Source organism: Rhinoraja longicauda, chromosome 24, assembly GCF_053455715.1.
Source record: "Rhinoraja longicauda isolate Sanriku21f chromosome 24, sRhiLon1.1, whole genome shotgun sequence".
In the NCBI taxonomy this organism is placed as follows: Eukaryota; Metazoa; Chordata; class Chondrichthyes; order Rajiformes; family Arhynchobatidae; genus Rhinoraja; species Rhinoraja longicauda.
The window spans coordinates 35,525,502-35,537,053 of NC_135976.1; the positions used below are offsets into that span (position 1 = coordinate 35,525,502).

At 53.1% G+C, this 11,552-nt stretch overlaps 1 protein-coding gene across 2 annotated transcripts in view; it reads left to right on the plus strand.

Annotated features, from left to right (window-relative positions):
* LOC144605169 (MAP kinase-activated protein kinase 2) overlaps nucleotides 1-3,460 on the plus strand; it is a 65,715-nt gene extending 62,255 nt beyond the window's left edge. For both annotated transcript variants that reach the window (XM_078420247.1, XM_078420248.1), the window contains exon 10: nucleotides 1-3,460. This exon is cut by the window's left edge and continues 3,752 nt beyond it. The gene's annotated coding sequence lies outside the window, so the exon portion shown is untranslated.
* The last annotated feature ends 8,092 nt before the right edge of the window (nucleotides 3,461-11,552 follow it).

Below are 11,552 nucleotides of genomic sequence, written 5' to 3' on the forward strand. Positions count from 1 at the left end.
TGCTTCAGTTCCGTATTGCCACACAGCTTGTTCCTGTTGCTATGCACCGACTACAGGGCGACAGTTTCAGTAAAATTGTTTGATCAGAAGAATAAGTCAGTATTTAGAAACACTCTCACCTGATGACAACGCGAGAGGAGGCCACTCGGCCCATCGTGTTCATGCTGGGCCCCCCCCCCCCCCCCCAGAAGTGAGCAATCCCCCCTGCCCCCTCTCCTTTGTTTCCCTGACACCTCTCTCCCCCTCCCCTCCCCCCACTCGGCCAGCGGCCCCCCCACTCGGCCAGCGCCCCCCCCACTCGGCCAGCGCACCCCCCCACTCGGCCAGCGCCCCCCCCCTCACCACTCGGCCAGCGCACTCCCCCACTCGGCCAGCGGCTCCCCTCCTGTCCTTCACCCTTCTGTCATTACGGAGTCATTTACAGAGGGGCCAATTGACCAGACAACCTATGTGCGTCTTTGGAGAGTGGGAGGAAACCGGAGCGCCCGGAAAAAACCCACGCGGGTCACGGGGAGAATGTACAAACTCCGTACAGACAGCGCCCGTGGTCGGGATCGAACCCGGGTCTCTGGCGCCGTGAGGCAGCAGCTCTACCCGCTGCGCCACCGAGTGGTGACAGAGATGGGGGCGTGAGGAAGTGCACCTTGCACTTAACCAATCTACCAAATGGCCGCAGACTCACAGCTCACCTGTAGCAGAGGTGTGTCATTTCTCAGCACGGCTCACCTGCGCATTTCTAAAGCACAAAGAAATATGCAAATAATATTCTGTGTGTTAATATTAGCTTTAATGAAAAAACGACTGTTTGTAACCATGTAATTATTAGGCTAGCGTCTGAAATCAATAGTTATCAATACCTGGTTGAGAAGGTTGGCTGCATTATTTTTGTACAAAATGGAAAAAGGATTAAGGTTCCTCACTTTTAGATACTTCATTTAGAGTCTCCAGACTTGCTGCAAAGTGGCCGTGAAACCCCGGGCCAGTGCAGGCTCTGCAAAGGTAGAAATACAGAGAAACAAGGAACTGCAGATGCTGGTTTACCAAGGGCAGGTACAGAGTGCTGGAGTAACTCAGCGGGTCAGGCAGCATCTGTGGAGAACATGGATAGGTGACGTTTCGGGTCGGAGTAGGGAGGAACTGCAGATGCCCCTCTCTCTCTCTGTCCCTCCCCCACCCTGGTCATCGTACTAGTTTCACTGTCGTCCTGTTGAGTTCCACTGACTGTGTAACTAGTTATCACCAATCCCACAGCCAAAAACAGACCATTGTGGGCTCCACATTCCCTTGCGTATCGTTGCTTTCTGAATATCTTCCATTCATTTGTCCAAAGTACTGTGTAAATCTCTCGTTTCCCTTTCCCCCAACTCTTTGTTTGAAGAAGGGTCTCGCCCCGAAACGCCACCTATTTCTTTTCTCCACAGATGCTGCCTGACCCGCTGAGTTACTCCAGCACTCTGTGAAACGTCACCTATCCATGTTCTCCACAGATGCTGCCTGACCCGCTGAGATACTCCAGCGCTTTGCGTTCTGTTCTTAAAGATGGCCGGCCTTCCCTCGGACATCTTGGCTCCAAGCTCCTGGGTGCAGGTGAAGGTCGGGGGAATTGGCCCAGGTGTGTGAGGGTCCATTGGGTTTTGGGCGCGGGGTTGCTGGAAGTTCTCTCCTGGCAGTGTTGTCTCCGTGAGGTCCACAAGGTCATCGTGCAGGTGTGGCACTCCATGGTGGAACCGGAACACGCTGCCTGCCACCAGCTGGCCAAAGGTTGAGGAACCATCTCCCAGTCTGAAGAAAGGTCTCGACCCGAGACGTCACCCACTCCTTCTCTCCAGAGATGCTGCCTGACCCGCTGAGTTGCTCCGGCTTTTTGTGTCTATCTTTGGTTTGAACCAGCCTCTGCAGTTCCTTCCTACATATCTCTCTGTCCCCCTCCACCGGCCGGCCTGCAGCACGGGGTAGCATTGTGTCTCCTCTCCAGCCCCCAACTGCGTGACACCTGATGGTAACGTGTCCACCGGTCGCCCAGAGCGTGGCGTGGCTCAGTGCCGGCCGCCGCAGTCTCCCCTCTCCTCACGGTCACGTGCACGTCACGCGTGTTCACCCACACCCTCGTTTGGTGTGTGGAGCCAGTCACTCAGTGTAGTTTATCATGGCCACCTGTGGCGAGGTACAGTGAAGAGCTGTGTTGCGCGCTAACCAGTCAGCGTAAAGACTACATGATTACAGTCGAGCCGTCCGCAGTGTACAGATAGGAGTAAGAAACGTTGCTGTCAGGATCGAGGTTTAAGAGCGTGGGGTGATTGTAGATCAGCGTCTCTGGCTAGCACGCAAACACTCGCCTGGGGTGGCCGCCATCTTGTAAGCGCGCAAGTCTGCTCATGGCAGAAAGCGTCACCTTGTTGACTGACCGACCGGTCAGAATCTGTGGAGATTTTACCGTCCTGGCGTAACGTGCGGCACTGACATTGTGGGCCGAAGGGCCTGTCCCTGCCGGTCTGTGTACAAGAAGGGACTGCACATCTGGTTCACAGCAGGGAGTAACTCAGCGGGACGGGCAGCATCTCTGTGGAGGAGGAATGAATGGGTGACGTTATGGGTCAAGACCTGACGAAGGGTCCCGACCCAAGATGCCACCCATTCCTTCTCTCCAGAGATGCTGCCCGTCCCACTGAGTTACTCCAGCACTGCTCTGTATCCTGTTGCCACACGCCCTTGTCACCAGAATGTAAAGTCTAGGACAATTGTGGACCTCTGTCACCGGGAGCAGAGGCTGCCAGGTGGAAGGTCCCAGCTGGTAACCAGAGGCTTGGAGAGGAACGTATCACAGTGGGTGGGGGGGGTGGGGTGGGGGGGACGGGGGGACTGGGCAACACATCTTGTGCCAGACCCGATGCATCAACGGCTTCATTGTAAAGCACTCAGTTATAGATGGTCTCGTTCCTCCCCATCACCGGGGCCTCCCATCCCTTCCCCCCCCCCTCTCCCACCCCCCTCCTCTCCCCTCCCCCCCCTCCCCTTGCGTGTGTGTGTATGTGTGTGTGTGTGTAAGTGCTCGGGCGTTCACTTTGTGGCCCAGGCAGGTGGACATGACCCTGTACATGTGTGTGCGTACATGAGCGTGTGTGCGTGCGTGTAGCGGTGCGTGCATGCGTGTGAACATGCGTGTGGTACGTGCGTGTGTGTGTGAGGGGTGGTACATTCACTCTGGTCCACGCGGATGAACATGGTCATCGTTGGGGTGCAAGTCTGGGCGTGCGTGCGTGTGCGAGCGTGTGCGTGTTGTGGTCCGTGACCATGAGCGGAGGTTCTCTGCCGGTTCCGTGTGCGTGCGGCTACAATGTCCGTGTGAGGCATGTGGGTGGGATACTCCACACACAAGGTGATGGTGCTCTGCGTTTGGGTCGGGTCGGGTCGGGTCGGCTGGGAGACTGTGTCGCATTCAGTAATTGTAGCGCATTGTAATCAAAGACACCATCTTCAGCAATTAAAAATTATATTTATTCAAAGCTGCTGCATCTTTTGTCTCTGTCCATCTCCGTGCCTCACACGTTCCAAAGCCCCCAATCCCGTGCCTGTTCCGTAAATCCACACCCATCAGCCAACGATCCACACCGTCTCATATTTCCCACTTCACCCTGAGCCCGCCTGTGGACAGGCACAAGATGCTGGTGTACGGACTCAGCGGCTCAGGCAGCATCTGTACTTAACTTTAGGCTTTGGAGGTACAGTGCAGAAACAGGCCCTTCGGCCCACCGAGACCGTGCCGACCAGCGATCCCCACACACTAGCACTACCCCACACACACCAGGAGACAGTTTACAATTTTACCGAAGTCAATTAACCTACAAACCTGCACGTGTTTGGAGTGTGGGAGGAAACCGGAGCACCCGGAGAAAACCCACGCAGGTCACGGGGAGAACGTACAAATTCCGTACAGACAGCGCCCGTGGTCGGGATGGAACCCGGGTCTCTACTCGCTGCGCCACGTCTTCTCATCAACCATCAGGCTCTTGAACACGAAACAACACCGACCTCATTTTAGTTTAGTTTAGAGATACAGCGCGGAAACAGGCCCTTCGGCCCACCGAGTCCGCGCCGACCAGCGATCCCCGCACACTAACACTATCCTACACACACTAGGGACAATTTACATTTATACCAAGCCAATTAACCTACAAACCTGAGTGTGAGAAAAAAAACAAGATCTCGGAGAAAACCCACGCGGGTGACGGGGAGAACGTACAAACTCAGTACAGACAGAGCCCGTAGTCAGGATGGAACCTGGGTCTCCGGCGCTGCATTCGCTGTAAGGCGGCAACTCTACCGCCGCGCCACCCTTATCCACAGTGGACTGGTTGTGCTAAGGACTTTATGGTTTTTTGAGCAAGGATTGTTACTGGCTTACTGAGTTGTACATTATCTGCTTGCATTGTGTTCACAGGTCTGCCCTGCCTGCAGGGAATGGAATCAACTTCATTCTGCAGCACGCAGGACAATTAAACTCTTGACTCATTTGATGATAACTTCTCAGCCGACTGTGCTCCAATGAAGAGTCCCAGCCTGCCCCAACCTCTCCCTGTAGTTCTGGCCCTCGAGTCCTGGCAACATCCTCGTCAAACCTCGCGCCACTCATTCCAGCTTGGCGTCATCCATCCATCCATCCATCCTCGCTCGGGCAGTGTGACTAACTCTGAACGCAATGCTCCAAGTGCGGCCTCACCAATGTCTTGTACAACTGTAAAGGACCATCCCAACTTCTACACACAATACCCTGACTGATGAAGGAAGGCCAATGTAATAAAGACTGCCTTCACCACCATGTCTCCCTGTGACACCACTTTCATGGAACTATGTACTTGTAGTAGATAGAGGTTTGTAATCTCTCTGTCTATCTAGTGACTAATCTCAATATCTTCACGACATTAAAATGCTGGTTCATGCAATTTGGTCTCAATGGAACAAATTAACATCGAGTTGCTGTCGCAGTTTATTGAATATAGAACAGTGCAACACAAGAACAGGCCCTTCGGCCCACAATATCCGTGCCCAACATGATGTCCAGCCCAACTCTCCTCTGCCTGCACGTGATCCATACACCTCCACTCCCCGCATATCCATGTGCCTGTCCAAAAGTCTCTTACACACCACGATCGTATCTGCCTCCACCCCCACCCCTGGCAGCGCGTTCCAAGCCCCCACCCCTAACCCCATCCCCCTGTATGTAAAATCTTTAAACTTTGCCCCTCTCACGTTAAACCTACGGGGCGGCACGGTGGTGCAGCGGGTAGAGCTGCTGCCTCACAACTCCAGAGACCCGGGTTCCATCCCGACTACGGGTGCTGTCTGTACGGAGTTTGTACGTTCTCCCTGTGACCGCGTGGGTTTTCTCCGGGCGCTCCGGTTTCCTCCCACACTCCAAAGATGTGCAGGTTTGTAGGTTAGCATCACCTACAAAATTGTAAAAATTGGTTTAATTGTTAATTTTCCCCAGTGTGTGTTAGTGTGCGGGGATCGCTGGTCGGCGCGGACCCGGTGGGCCGAAGGGCCTGTTTCTGCGCTGTATCTCTAAACTAAACTGAACGAAACCGTCTAGTCGTTGATGATTTCTGCGTGGCAACAAATGAAGGCTGGTCCAGCGAGCCGAGGGGGGTCAGCTCTGTTTGTGACACATGTGAAGTGTGACTGATAGAGGACTGGTCCATGCAGTGACTGCCAACAGAGACTCCGGCTGTGACTGACAGAGGACTGGTTCATGCAGTGACTGCCAACAGAGACTCCGGCTGTGACTGACAGAGGACCGGTCCACGCAGTGACTGCCAACAGAGACTCCGGCTGTGACTGACAGAGGACTGGTCCATGCAGTGACTGCCAACAGAGACTCCGGCTGTCACTGACAGAGGACTGGTCCACGCAGTGACTGCCAACAGAGACTCCGGCTGTCACTGACAGAGGACTGGTCCACGCAGTGACTGCCAACAGAGACTCCGGCTGTCACTGAAGGCCAACCACACAATGCGTTCTCATTATCAAGACCACATCGTCATAGAGTCACAGAGTGATCCAGCGTGGAAACAGGCCCTGCGGCCCAACTTGTCCACACCGGCCAACATGTCCCAGCTACACTGGTCCCACCTGCCTGCGATTGGTCCATATCCCTCCAAACCTGTCCTATCCATGTACCTGTCTATCTGTTTCTCAAACGTTGTGACAGTCCCAGCCTCAACTACCTCCTCCGGCAGCTCGTTCCACACACCCACCACCCTCTGTGTGGAAAAGTGTAAAGTATGCAGGGTGGTGTCAGTGTGTGGGGATCGCTGGTCGGTGCGTGTTCGTGTGTCTGGACTGCGATGCTGAGAAGGTGCCGGTGATTCTGGTCCTGGGCCTTCGTGGGTGAGGCAGGACTACGGCTAGTCTCACTCACCAGCGGTCAGGAAACTACCGAGTGCACATGTTTCACCCCTCAGGGACACACACAGACAGCTGGAGCAGAGACACAGAGACACAGAGACAGAGACACAGAGACACAGACACAGAGACACAGAGACACAGAGACACGGAGACACAGAGACACAGAGACAGAGACACAGAGACACAGAGACACAGAGACAGAGACACAGAGACACAGAGACACAGAGACACAGAGACACAGAGACACAGGGACACAGAGACACAGAAACACAGAGACACAGGGACACAGGGACACAGAGACACAGAAACACAGAGACACAGAGACACAGAGACACAGAGTCACAGAGACACAGAAACACAGAGACTCAGAGTCACAGAGACACAGAAACACAGAGACAGAGACACAGAGACACAGAGTCACAGAGACACAGGGACACAGAGACACAGACACAGGGACACAGAGACACAGAGACACAGAGACACAGAGACACAGAGACACAGGGACACAGAGACACAGGGACACAGAGACACAGGGACACAGGGACACAGGGACACAGAGACAGAGAGACAGAGAGACACAGAGACACAGAGACACAGAGTCACAGAGACACAGGGACACAGGGACACAGAGACACAGGGTCACAGGGACACAGAGACACAGAGACACAGAGACACAGGGACACAGAGACACAGAGACACAGGGACACAGAGACAGAGAGACAGAGAGACACAGAGACACAGAGACACAGAGACACAGAGACACAGGGACACAGAGACACAGGGTCACAGGGACACAGAGACAGAGAGACAGAGAGACACAGAGACACAGAGTCACAGAGACACAGAGACACAGGGACACAGGGACACAGAGACACAGAGTCACAGAGTCACAGAGTCACAGAGACACAGGGACACAGAGACACAGGGACACAGGGACACAGGGACACAGAGACAGAGAGACAGAGAGACACAGAGACACAGAGACACAGAGTCACAGAGACACAGAGACACAGGGACACAGGGACACAGGGACACAGGGTCACAGGGACACAGAGACACAGAGACACAGAGACACAGAGACACAGGGACACAGGGACACAGAGACACAGAGACACAGGGACACAGAGACAGAGAGACAGAGAGACAGAGAGACACAGAGACACAGAGACACAGAGACACAGAGACACAGAGACACAGGGACACAGAGACACAGGGTCACAGGGACACAGAGACAGAGAGACAGAGAGACACAGAGACACAGAGACACAGAGTCACAGAGACACAGAGACACAGAGTCACAGAGACACAGAGACACAGGGACACAGGGACACAGAGACACAGAGTCACAGAGTCACAGAGTCACAGAGACACAGATACACAGAGACAGAGACACAGAGAGACAGAGAGACAGAGACACAGAAAATAGCTGCAGAAGCAGGCCATTCAGCCCTTCGAGCCAGCACCGCCATTCAATATGATCATGGCTGATCATCCACAATCAGTAGATAGACACAAAAAGCTGGAGTAACTCAGTGGGACAGGCAGCATCTCTGGAGAGAAGGATTGGACGTTGTGGCTCTTCGTCAGACCAAAATCAGTACCCCATTCCTCCTTTCTCCCCATATCCCTTGATTGGTAAAAATTCATTGTTCGGTGGTCAGTAGCATATGATGAGCGTTTGTGGGCACTGGGCCTGTACTCGCTGGAGTTTAGAAGGATGAGGGAGGACCTCATTGTTCATTACAGAATAATGAGCGACCTGGATGGAGTGGATGTGGAGAGGATGTTTCCACTAGTGGGAGAGTCTCGGACCAGAGGTCACAGCCTCAGAATTAAAGGGCGCTCTTTTACTAAAGGTGAGGAGAACTTCTTTAGTCAGAGGGTGGTGAATCTGTGGAACTCATTGCCACAGAGGGCTGTGAGGCCACAAGTCAGTGGATATTTTTAAGGCAGAGATAGACAAGTTCTTGATTAGAACGGGTCAAGGGTTAGAAACAGAAACATAGAAACATAGAAAATAGGTGCAGGAGGAGGCCATTCGGCCCTTCAAGCCAGCACCGCCATTCATTGTGATCATGGCTGATCGTCCACAATTAGTAACCCGTGCCTGCCTTCTCCCCATATCCTTTGATTCCACTAGTCCCTGGAGCTCTATCTAACTCTCTCTTAAATCCATCCAGTGAATCGGCCTCCACTGCCCTCTGTGGCAGAGAATTCCACAAATTCACAACTCTCTGGGTGAAAAAGTTTCTTCTCACCTCAGTTTTAAATGGCCTCCCCTTCATTCTGAGACTGTGTGGCCCCTGGTTCTGGACTCTCCACGCGTTTATGGGGTTGTGGGTTACGGGGAGAAGGCAGGAGAATAGGGTCAGGAGGCAGGGATCAGCCACGATTGAATGGCGGGGTAGACTCGATTGGCCGAATGGCCTAATTCTACTCCTATAACTTGTGAACTTGTGTGTGGGATGACAAACACTGTGAAACCACTCCCACGCCCATACAGCCACCTGACTCATAACCTAACTAGTTAGCAACGTGCAGCCACAGAGGCCTTTAGCATTGATGGTTTACCAATAGACAATAGACAATAGGTGCAGGAGGAGGCCATTCGGCCCTTCGAGCCAGCACCGCCATTCAATGTGATCATGGCTGATCATTCTCAATCAGTACCCCGTTCCTGCCTTCTCCCCATACCCCTTGACTCCGCTATCCTTAAGAGCTCTATCTAGCTCTCTCTTGAATGCATTCAGAGAATTGGCCTCCACTGCCTTCTGAGGCAGAGAATTCCACAGATTCACAACGCTCTGACTGAAAAAGTTTTTCCTCATCTCCGTTCTAAATGGCCTACCCCTTATTCTTAAACTGTGGCCCCTGGTTCTGGACTCCCCCAACATTCGGAACATGTTTCCTGCCTCTAACGTGTCCAACCCCTTAATAATCTTATACGTTTCGATAAGATCCCCTCTCATCCTTCTAAATTCCAGTGTATACCTACTGCAACACTGCTGTGGTGAAGAAGCATTACAATCTGCAGTGGTGTTCCAGGATCTAATGCCTGCTGTACATTCGGTACGATAGAACTTCATTTACCCCAGGAGGGTAATTAATCTGCAACAGTCATAAAAACACAAGATACATGAAACATGACATTACAGTGAGGAGCGGAAAGGATTGGGGATGAGCAAAGATCGGGGAGGGTGGGGGGCAGTCATAGAAACAGAGAAAACAGGTGCAGGAGTAGGCCATTCGGCCCTTCGAGCCAGCACCACCGTTCAATATGATCATGGCTGATCATTCTCAATCAGTACCCCGTTCCTGCTTTCTCCCCATACCCCCTGATTCCGTTAGCCCTGAGAGCTCTATCTAGCTCTCTCTTGAAAACATCCAGTGAATTGGCCTCCACTGCCTTCTGTGGTAGAGAATTCCACAGATTCACAACTCTCTGGGTGAAAAAGCTTTTCCTCATCTCAGTCCTAAATGGCCGACCCCTTATTCTTAAACTGTGACCCCTGGTTCTGGACTCCTCCAACATCGGCAACATGTTTCCTGCATCCAGCCTGTCCAGTTTTATATGTTTCTATAAGATCCCCTCTCATCCTTCTAAATTCCAGTGAATACAAGCCCAGTCAACCTATTCTTTCATCATATGTCAGTCCTGCCATCCCGGGAATTAACCTGGTGAATCTCCGCTGCACTCCCTCAATAGCAAGAATGTCCTTCCTCAAATTAGGAGACCAAAACTGTCCCACTATGGGCCATATCAGTCTTCCGCAGGACAGAAGGGGGAGGATTTGTACAGTCTGATAGCCACAGGGAAGAAGGATCTCCAGTGGCGATGTGTGCTGTATGTTGGTGGGACCAGTCTGTCCACATGCAGTGAGGGAGTGGGGCGATGGAGATGTGAGCAGTTGGCAGCTGACAGATTGCCCGTCAGGCACCACCCGTCAGTGTAAAACTGCTCTCATTGCAAACCACATCCTTTGGAAGAAATACCTTAGTAGGCAATACCTTAGAGGGCAGAGAGATTTGGCTTAACGGTAACTCTGCCTCACGTCAGGTTACCGGTACAGCCCCTGCCATCGGCTCGTGACCTTGGCCTCCCGCTCGGTCACGTCTGTAATTCCCCTAGCTTCACAGTGGTGGAAACACGCGCACACGCACACGCACACGCACACGCACACGCACACACACACACACACGCACACGCACACGAACACGCACGCACACACGCACGCGCACACGCACGCGCACACGCACGCGCACACACACACGTACACGTGCACGCATTGGAGAAGGAGGAATGACCGGGGTGGGACACGTCTTTGATTTTGTTGGCTGCTTTCCTGAGGCAGCGTGAAGTGTAGATGGAGTCAATGGTGGGGAGTGTGGTCTGTGTGATGGGCTGGGCTCCATCCACAACTCTCTGCGATTTCTTGTGGTCTTGGGCTCAGAGCTGATCCCAAACCGAGCTGTGATGCAAGGCGACAATCTGCTCTCAGTGGTGCATCTGTAGAGGTGTGTGAGGGTCATTGGAGACATGCCGAATTTCCTCAGTCTCCTGAGGCAGTAGATGCATTGGTGCCTCCTTGGCTGCCACTGCAATGCATCTCCTTGGCAATGATGTCCTAGTCACCATCCACTAGTTTAGTTTAGTTTAGTTTAGTTTAGTTTAGAGATACAGTGCGGAAACAGGCCCTTCGGCCCACCGAGTCCGCACCGACCAGCAATCCCCGCACACTAACACTATCCCACACACACTAGGTACAATTTATAATTTTTACCCCAAGCCAACTAACCTACAAACCTGCACGCCTTTGTGGGAGTGTGGGAGGAAACCAGAGCTCCCGGAGAAAACCCACGTGGGCAGTGGGAGAATGTACAAACAGCGTACAGATAGCACCCGTAGTCAGGATGGAACCCGGGTCTCGGGCGCTGCGAGGCAGCAGCACTACCTGCTGCACCACCGTGCCACCCCAAACACTCCACCCTATGGGTTTTGTACCCTGTGCAGATCTGGGAGTTGTGGCCGGAATGGCCAAGTGCAGGTCATTGTAGTTATTGTGGATGACCGGGGAACTCCACGTACATCGCTCCCGAGAGGCAACGGAGAAACTGAGTTACTCCGGCACTCCGTGAAACGTCACCTG